This window comes from Eriocheir sinensis, unplaced genomic scaffold (assembly GCF_024679095.1).
Source record: "Eriocheir sinensis breed Jianghai 21 unplaced genomic scaffold, ASM2467909v1 Scaffold716, whole genome shotgun sequence".
Taxonomy (NCBI): Eukaryota; Metazoa; Arthropoda; class Malacostraca; order Decapoda; family Varunidae; genus Eriocheir; species Eriocheir sinensis.
The window spans coordinates 36370-46705 of record NW_026112072.1 but is presented as its reverse complement, the minus strand read 5'-3'; the positions used below and the strand labels follow the sequence as shown (position 1 = coordinate 46705).

The 10336-nt window shown below is 42.0% G+C and overlaps 1 long non-coding RNA gene across 1 annotated transcript; it reads left to right on the top strand.

Moving 5' to 3' along the window:
* Positions 1-2581: 2581 nt before the first annotated feature.
* LOC126994081 (uncharacterized) lies at positions 2582-5710 on the top strand. The gene is made up of 2 exons (XR_007748792.1): positions 2582-3014; positions 5436-5710. It is a non-coding gene; the product is annotated as an uncharacterized LOC126994081 (long non-coding RNA).
* The last annotated feature ends 4626 nt before the right edge of the window (positions 5711-10336 follow it).

Genomic DNA, 10336 nt, shown 5'->3' with positions numbered 1-10336 from the left:
TCACTGATCTTTTCTATTACCCTGTAGGGTCCATCAAAAATAGGTTGCAGCTTTTTATTTACTTTTTTCTGTGGTCTCGTTTGAGGAACACTGTCTCCAACGTTGATAGTTTTGATTTTGAGGCTTTGTATTTCTTTTCTATTTCTTTTCTACCTTTTTCAATGTAAACCTGGCATCTATCATAAACTTTATTTGCAATTGCAGTCATTTCCTCTTCATAGGAGTAAATATCACAAACTTTCCTTGCATTACATCCATTTCCTCTTCATAGGAGTAAATATCACAAACTTTCCTTGCAATTACAACCATTTCCTCTTTATAGGAGTAAATATCATAAACTTTCCTTGCAATTACAACCATTTCCTCTTTATAGGAGTCAATATCATAAACTTTCCTTGCAATTACAACCATTTCCTCTTTATAGGAGTAAATATCATAAACTTTCCTTGCAATTACAACCATTTCCTCTTTATAGGAGTCAATATCATAAACTTTCCTTGCAATTACAGCCATTTCCTCTTTATAGGAGTCAATATCATAAACTTTCCTTGCAATTACAGCCATTTCCTCTTTATAGGAGTCAATATCATACCAGGGCTGCTGAATTTTTTTCTAACATAGTGTAGGGTACAGGAAGATCTCTAAAAATCCTCTCTGTCTCTCTCGATAAAATGGGGACTCCTTTATGGTGCGATAATACGCAGCATTATAGGCCAAGATGTTTATAAGTAGCATTATATCCCAAACGGACACATTTCCGAGAACATTCTCCTCAAAATGTTAACAACAGTATAATTTGCGCGCTTTATTATTCCATTTCCATTTGTATGGTAAGCCGTTATTCGCGTGTCGCACAGGTAGCTTCTAATTTATCTCCTGTACCACGGAATTAACGAACTCTGAAACTTGATCTGTAACAACTGTCTGAGGAACACCGTGTACACAAACAACATCCACGTACAACGCCCTTGCCATTTCGCGGGCTTCCTTACTCCGTAAGGGTACTGTAATCAAATACCTTTTAAAAACATCAACTATGGGCATTACGTATCGATCCCCATTGTTCGATACACCCATGGGACCCACAAGGTCCATGTGTATTCTCTCAAAAGGAGCGGTGACGTCTGGATATTGCCGCCAAGGAGCAGGGTGCCCAACTCACTTTTAAAACGACTACCATGACGCACTTCCTTATATAATTTTCTACATCCCGTTTCATTCCAGGCCAGAAAGAAAACTTTCTACACCGACATAACGTAACTTTGGTTTCTCCGTGCGACGAATGAGGTAGAGTTATCGCCTTGAAAATATTTCAGGGGTAGAACCACCACCTTAGTGGCTTCTCCGTACGGATTCACTAAAACACATTATTTTCCGCCTGCAACTCTGACAGGGGCGGCATCTCACATTATGCCCATCTTCAACACAATATAACACATTTTCCACCTGTACCTCTAACAGGGGCGTCTTCAACACAATATAACACATTTTCCACCTGTACCTCTAACAGGGGCGTCTTCAACACAATATAACACATTTTCCACCTGTACCTCTAACAGGGTGTCTTCAACACAATATAACACATTTTCCACCTGTACCTCTAACAGGGGCGTCTTCAACACAATATAACACATTTTCCACCTGTACCTCTAACAGGGGCGTCTTCAACACAATATAACACATTTTCCACCTGTACCTCTAACAGGGGCGGCATCTCACAGTATGCCTTTTTTCTCTCTCTCTCTCTCTCTCTCTCTCTCTCTCTCTCTCTCTCTCTCTCTCTCTCTCTCTCTCTCTCTCTCTCTCTCTCTCTCTCTCTCTCTCTCTCTCTCTCTCTCTCTCTCTCTCTCTCTCTCTCTTCCATCCATATTGCTCTCTCTGTCTTAGTTACTTGATTATTCTCTCTCTCTCTCTCTCTCTCTCTCTCTCTCTCTCTCTCTCTCTCTCTCTCTCTCTCTCTCTCTCTCTCTCTCTCTCTCTCTCTCTCTCTCTCTCTCTTCTATCTATATTGCTCTCTCTGTCTTTGTTTCTTGTTTTTTCTCTCTCTCTCTCTCTCTCTCTCTCTCTCTCTCTCTCTCTCTCTCTCTCTCTCTCTCTCTCTCTCTCTTCCACCCACATTCATCTCTTTCATCGTTCTCTTTCCTTTCCTCCTCTTCGTGCTTCTCCTCCTCCTCCTCCTCTTCCTTTATTTAGTCTTACTCTTATTTATATTATTATTTTCTTATTTCTTTCTTATTTCAAATCGTTCTCTTCCGGCCCCCCCCCCCTCCTCCTCCTCCTTCTCCTCCTATCTCAAAAAGAGTTGCTTCAGTCTGTTGGAAAGAGCTTACACCGGGTTTCCAAAGGGACGCAAAGTGTAAGTGTTTATACTACAATGTACACCATAGTAAGATAGATAGATAAGAAAAGACAAGAAAATATGGAACACTTTCTTAGGGATCCCATCGCAAGCAGCTGGGTGTTGAGGGGACATTTTGGTGGTGGTGGCTGTCGGTTTGGTGGAGAGTGGCAGCCTGTTCCCTCACACTGGTTACAGCTTCTCCTGCTACTGTCCCTCCCCCGCTGTCTAGTGTTCCTTGCTTAACCCTAGAACCACATTGCCGGGTGATTTTCTCCCGACTCTCCTAGGTTACCACGTAGTTCAATATGAAGAAAGCGCGGGAACCAGCTGGCCGCCTGTGTACCCGCAGTGTTGTGTGAGACATCGTGAAGGGTGGGTGTGCGCTCCGGCTCCGCGCCTGGAATTTTCCACGGCGAGGGGAAAACCGTTATTTCGGGAGAATTTCTCCCGACGATGTGGTGAACGTTAGACATTTTACCCGGGTGAAATTCTCCCGACGATGTGTTTACCTGTAACTATTAGTGATATCTTACGTGTGTTTCTTTTCAGATATTTAGTAATTATTACAGATAAACAGAAAATATGGCTGCCCGAGGCAAAGTGCTGACTGAGGAGGAACTTGTGGAGACGATGAACAAATCTGGTTTCCTCTCAGTAAATGATAGCTCAGATAGTGAGTGTGTTGATGACCTGGAAGAATTTAGAGATATTGAAAGTGATGTGGAAGACAATTTAGAGGCACAAACTCTCTATGATAGTGATGAAGATCGAGAGTATGTGCCAGAGACTGACTCGGAAAGTGATAGTGAAGGGGAAGATCTTCAGAGAAGGAAGATAAGGAGAATGTTCACGTCCACACCAAGAAAAGGTCGTGCCTCTGCCACAACCTCTGCTGCTATCCCTGCTGCCAGTACCTCTGCTGCTGTCCCTGCTGACCCTGCCACTATCTCTACTGCTGCTGATCCTGCCACAACCTCTGCTGCTGTCCCTGCTGCCAGTACCTCTGCTGCTGCTCCTGCCCCTGCAACTTCCGCTGCTGCTGCTGCCACCCCTGCCAGGGGTGTACGGAGGGGAAGAGGCCTCCAGGAGGCTGATGTTCCACCTGTCGTCGACTTCAACAGGACGACCATTTCCTCCAGAAACAATTTTAGGTGGAGCTGTCAACCTCAGCACAGTCATGCACACAGGAGGTTGTCAAGAAACATCATGGGAAGATATACTCCAGGGCCAGCTCATGAGGCAAGGGGTGTAGTTGACCCTGGGGAGGCAATCAAACTTTTTGTGACTGATGCCATTGTTCAGGAATGGAAGGATGGCAACTCAAAGACAAGCAGGCACATATGGTCCTACAGAACCAAGAGAGATATTAGCACTCCTGGGAGTGCTAATAGCAGCAGGGCAGCAGAGGGATAACCATCTCTCCCTTCTTGAGATGTGGAGTGCCGTCACTGGGTGTCCCCTGTATCGAGCAGCAATGTCCAAGGGGAGGTTCGAGTTTCTGGTCTCCTGTCTGCGGTTTGACAACCCAGACACGCGTGTGGAGAGGCTGAAAGAGGACAAGTTTGCCCCTGTGAGGAAAGTGTGGGACATGTTCATCGACAACTGCAGGCGGCTGTATGTCCCACGCGAGAACCTCACTGTGGATGAACAACTGTTGGGGTTTAGAGGGAAGTGCCCCTTCAGGATGTACATTCCCAACAAACCTGCAAAATATGGCATCAAGCTCGTCCTCATCTGTGACGCCAGCACCAAGTACATGCTTGGTGGCATACCCTACCTTGGCAAGCAGGGGACAAGGCCACGGGATGGGGTCAACCTTGGTCATTATTTGACAAGAGAACTGACCAGGCCATACCACGGCTCCAATAGAAATGTGACCACGGACAACTGGTTCACATCAGTGCCTCTCATTGTTGACCTCCTCAACAACTGTGGAATGACACTTGTTGGCACAATGAGAGCAAACAAGCCTGAAATTCCCAGTGAGATGAAGACCAAGGAAACAAGACTCCATGGATCAAGTGCCTTTCTGTTCACCAATGCGATGACGTTTGTGTCGTATGTGGCAAAGACTTCACGAAGAAACAAGAAGATGGTCCTACTCATGTCATCCCAGCACACCCAGCCTACCATTGCACCAGGGGGCAAGCCAGAGATCATAGAGTTCTACAATTCTACAAAAGGAGGGGTCGACACATTCGACCAAATGTGTGCCACAACTTCCTGTTCAAGAAAGACACGACGCTGGCCCCTCTGTGTGTGGTATGGCATTCTCAATGCTGCGACCATCAATGCCTTCATCGTCAGCAGCGAGAATCGGGCAAGGGCAGGCACCAAACTACTGGCAAGGAGGACCTTTATGATGGATGTGGCGATGGCACTCATCACTCCCTGGGCCCAAGCACGTCTGTCAACACCATCCCTGTCCCGAAACCTTCGCAACTTGATAGACACTGTGTGAGCTGCCATCAGACGGTATTGCTGCTGGGACACCAGGGACATCCTTTGCAGACAGCCGCTCCCCCCTGGTACGCTGTTCTGAGTGCTCTAGTAGGGCAGACAGGAAGACCCGGCACCGATGCAACAGGTGTGCCCTACCCAAGTGCCCTCGACACGTGTACCCTGTCTGTGGTAACTGCGTATAAGAGGTAAGCTTATTTTTTTATTGTATGTCATCATTCCATGTTGAAATAAGTGGTTATAAGCTCTGGAAAAAGTATGAAAAACAAATAAAATGAAAAATCGATAGAAAGAATGTATAGTGATTTTTCGCCTGTCTTCCATACAGTTTCCGGTGGTAGTAGTGGGCTTAGGCGACCTGTACCCCATCGGGGATGACTGCTTATGAAAGGTAAGCTTATTTTTTATTGTATTTCATCATTCCATGTTGAAAAAAGTCATTATCAGCTCTGGAAAATATATATATATATATATCTATATATATATATATATATATATATATATATATATATATATAGATATATATATATATATATATATATATATATATATATATATATATATATATATATATATATATATATATATATATATAACAAAAAATATAGCCACTTTTCGCGTGCATCCCATACAGTTACCTGTGGCAGTAGTGGGCTGCAACTGACTGAGGCGAGGGGCCAACTACCTAGTAACTAGTGTACCAAAGGAGAAGTCACCAGCTGCAGTACTTTTTTTTTGGAAATTTTTTTCTAAACACTTTTTCAAATTTAGTCAAATTTAGGTTATTCCTTATTAAGGTCAATATCAATATTAAAATAAAGTACAATTTAAGTTTATAAGTTTATAATCTATAGTTTAAGAGTTCCTTTTTCACTGTAAAACTTGTAATAAACCTTAATTGAAAACTACTATTTTTTTTTATTTTTCAAAAAAGGGTAAAATTCCCCGGCGATGTGGTTCATATTCCTCAAAAACAGCGATGGGGTTCTAGGGTTAATTCTTCCCGTACGGCGCGGGCCACCTTCTTCATTATTCTTTTCAGTTGTTTCTTCGCCACTTTTCCATTCCTTCTTGTGTTGGCGTCCTTGTCCATCACGGGTATGATCGAGACTGTCTGTTCACGGACTATTCTCTCTTGTATGGTGATGATAAACCTCAATTCAGTTTTGTCCGTTTCTTCTTCTCCAGTAACTTGATTTTCCTGATTTTCTGTAGCATCTTCGTAAGAAACAACCTTCCGTTGATTGACAACTTTTTCTTCTGTTACGGAAGGAGTAATCTTTTCAATAACTGTCTCATTTCTCACAGCGGGAACCTTTTCCTCTGTTACAACAGGGACTTCTTCTTTCTCTTTAGAAACAGTGACAATCTCTTCTGTAACCGAAGGGGCAGCCTGTTCAGTAACCTTCTTTTTTATCACAACAGGAACTTTTCCTTCTGTCGCCGTAGGGGCAGCCTGTTCAATAGCCCTTTCTTGTGGGGCAGCCCTTTCTTGTGGGGCAGCCCTTTCAATAACCCTTTCTTGTGAAACATTCTGTTCAGTAACCCTCTCTTGTGGGGCATTCTGTTCAATAACCCTTTCTTGTGGGGCAACCCTTTCAATAACCCTTTCTTGTGGGGCATTCTGTTCAATAACCCTTTCTTGTGGGGCAACCCTTTCAATAACCCTTTCTTGTGGGGCATTCTGTTCAATAACCCTTTCTTGTGGGGCATTCTGTTCAATAACCCTTTCTTGTGGGGCAACCCTTTCAATAACCCTTTCTTGTGGGGCATTCTGTTCAATAACCCTTTCTTGTGGGGCAACCCTTTCAATAACCCTTTCTTGTGGGGCATTCTGTTCAATAACCCTTTCTTGTGGGGCATTCTGTTCAATAACCCTTTCTTGTGGGGCATTCTGTTCAATAACCCTTTCTTGTGGGGCATTCTGTTCAATAACCCTTTCTTGTGTGTCATTCTCATCAATAACCCTTTCTTGTGGGGCATTCTGTTCAATAACCCTTTCTTGTGGGACATTCTGTTCAATAACCCTTTCTTGTGGGGCATTCTGTTCAATAACCCTTTCTTGTGGGGCATTCTGTTCAATAACCCTTTCTTGTGGGACATTCTGTTCAATAACACTTTCTTGTGGGACATTCTGTTCAATAACCCTTTCTTGTGGGACATTCTGTTCAATAACCCTTTCTTGTGGGACATTCTGTTCAATAACCCTTTCTTGTGGGACATTCTGTTCAATAACCCTTTCTTGTGGGACATTCTATTCAATAACCCTTTCTTGTGTCACAACAGGAACTTTTTCTTCTGTCGCCGTAGGGGCGGCCTGTTCAATAGCCCTTTCTTGTGGGACAGCCCTTTCAATAACCCTTTCTTGTGGGACAGACTGTTCAATAACCCTTTCTTGTGGGACATTCTGCTCAATAACCCTTTCTTGTGTCACAACAGGAAGTTTTTCTTCTGTCGTCGAAGGGGCAACTTTTTCAACAACCTCCTGTTGAGGGACTACCGGGACTTTTCCTTCTGTCACCGAGGGGATAATCTTTTCAATAACCTTCTTCTCCTCTGCCGCGAGAGGAAGTTCTGCTTGCTGTGAGTGCCAGAGTGATGGGGGAGGCAAGTGAACAGGTCCACTTTTATAAACATAGGGGGAAATGTTTTCAAGACTATTGTGTGGCAGAGGTTGATCACTGACTTATGATTCAAGAAAGCAGCCGATTCACAAGAGGCTGCGTGACTATATAGCCTCATAGACCGGGCCTGTGGGAGGACAAACTAACATATGGTTATTCTTGTTACAGTGTTCTATACTAGAAAGAAGAAAGTATATTTTCCTATTCTCACCGAAGGTAATATATCTTGAATAAACACTATACATAAGATAGTAAGTGCTATTCTGCACAGAAAATGGAAGGGAGTTGATTCGAAAGACATCAAAGGTGTCGGGCGGATCTCCTCGTAAAGGTTTGGTGAAATAGAAATTACGAGAATCGTGCAAAGCCGTTGTCCTGGAGGACACAGTTATTACATCCCTATATAAAACTAAAAAATCAGGAACTGCAGGGAACAAAAGACCTGGAGGCCTAACCTAGGCTTCCTCTAATGTACTTAACAACTGTTTGACTCACATAATGGTTGGAGTTATGTTTGTTTGCAGGGGAGCCTGCAGACTCACCTTTAAATATTGTCTACCTGGACTTATGTGTCTCAATGCTTAGTCAAAATTTTAACAATGCTTGTAGGGGATTTTTTCTCTTCCTAATGCCAAAGTCAATAGAAAATTGGCGCACAACTTGGTTCAATACATCTACAGCTGAATATAGCCTATTTAAGGCAGATTGCATGGCATGCATATTACTTAACGATGTTGAGTTTTCCATAATAAACATTTAACTATATTAAATCTTTCTCAGTTAATGACTCTAGTACTTTATTTTTTCCATGAATCGTGTCAACTTGAGCCTGGGTCGCAGTACCAAATAGGTTATTAGACAAGGATCGTTAAGAAAATAATTATTTCCCGTTTATTTTTATTTTTATAATTCATAGAAGCATGCAGCTTGTTTTGAATAGTAGTCATCACATAGCCTAAAACTTTTCTTAGATGATGCAACAATGAACTGAATTCATTTTCAAAATCAAAGAGTGTGTATTATATTGCTTTTATGCTGGATACTCAGGTGACATTTGAATAACATTTCAAGTTAAAGAAGCAGTTAAATTCCGTGCTTTATATAATGCAGTTCAAACATCTTCTGTGAGAATAAACAGTACTATAGTCTCTGTCTGTGAGAACTATAATACAGATAGTATGTTGGTGTGAAACTTTGGCCAGCACGTATCGGGGACTCCTGTTGTGTTATTGAGTCTTACACCGAAAGAGTCAAATAAATCTGTGGTTTACTTCGTAATATTTTCGCTTAATTATTGCTTTTTCATCCTCATACATTATCCTTGTTTTATATCGTATTGGCTTTGACACTACATTAGGTAACTCTTGTACCGCAGAGGAAGAGCGAAGGCCTTATCTATGCCGAGGTGGCTCTGAAAGTTTGGGAGTAACCTGAGAAGGTAGGGCCTGTGCATCAGCTGTTTATTGCTGTTGTAGAACGAACATTATTTAATGTGTCATGAGTAGCAGTCACCTCTCCGCTACGAGTTATCATTTTCGGTAGAATTTTTCTCAGTGATTTCAGGGTTGAGCAATGCAAAGAATAGATCAGTGTCTGTCTCTGGATTTAAAGGGTATGCTCACCTAATTGTTGGACATTGCTGCACATCGATGCAGTCTTCATGAAGGACTTTTACTCTATCTGTGGGGACCGTTGAAACCTTACTAGTCCTAAGGTTACTATTTTTTATCACTGATCTTTTCTATTACCCTGTAGGGTCCATCAAAAATAGGTTGCAGCTTTTTATTTACTTTTTTCTGTGGTCTCGTTTGAGGAACACTGTCTCCAACGTTGATAGTTTTGATTTTGAAGCTTTGTATTTCTTTTCTATTTCTTTTCTACCTTTTTCAATGTAAACCTGGCATCTATCATAAACTTTATTTGCAATTGCAGTCATTTCCTCTTCATAGGAGTAAATATCACAAACTTTCCTTGCATTACATCCATTTCCTCTTCATAGGAGTAAATATCACAAACTTTCCTTGCAATTACAACCATTTCCTCTTTATAGGAGTAAATATCATAAACTTTCCTTGCAATTACAACCATTTCCTCTTTATAGGAGTCAATATCATAAACTTTCCTTGCAATTACAACCATTTCCTCTTTATAGGAGTAAATATCATAAACTTTCCTTGCAATTACAACCATTTCCTCTTTATAGGAGTCAATATCATAAACTTTCCTTGCAATTACAGCCATTTCCTCTTTATAGGAGTCAATATCATAAACTTTCCTTGCAATTACAGCCATTTCCTCTTTATAGGAGTCAATATCATACCAGGGCTGCTGAATTTTTTTCTAACATAGTGTAGGGTACAGGAAGATCTCTAAAAATCCTCTCTCTGTCTCTCTCGATAAAATGGGGACTCCTTTATGGTGCGATAATACGCAGCATTATAGGCCAAGATGTTTATAAGTAGCATTATATCCCAAACGGACACATTTCCGAGAACATTCTCCTCAAAATGTTAACAACAGTATAATTTGCGCGCTTTATTATTCCATTTCCATTTGTATGGTAAGCCGTTATTCGCGTGTCGCACAGGTAGCTTCTAATTTATCTCCTGTACCACGGAATTAACGAACTCTGAAACTTGATCTGTAACAACTGTCTGAGGAACACCGTGTACACAAACAACATCCACGTACAACGCCCTTGCCATTTCGCGGGCTTCCTTACTCCGTAAGGGTACTGTAATCAAATACCTTTTAAAAACATCAACTATGGGCATTACGTATCGAACCCCATTGTTCGATACACCCATGGGACCCACAAGGTCCATGTGTATTCTCTCAAAAGGAGCGGTGACGTCTGGATATTGCCGCCAAGGAGCAGGGTGCCCAACTCACTTTTAAAACGACTACCATG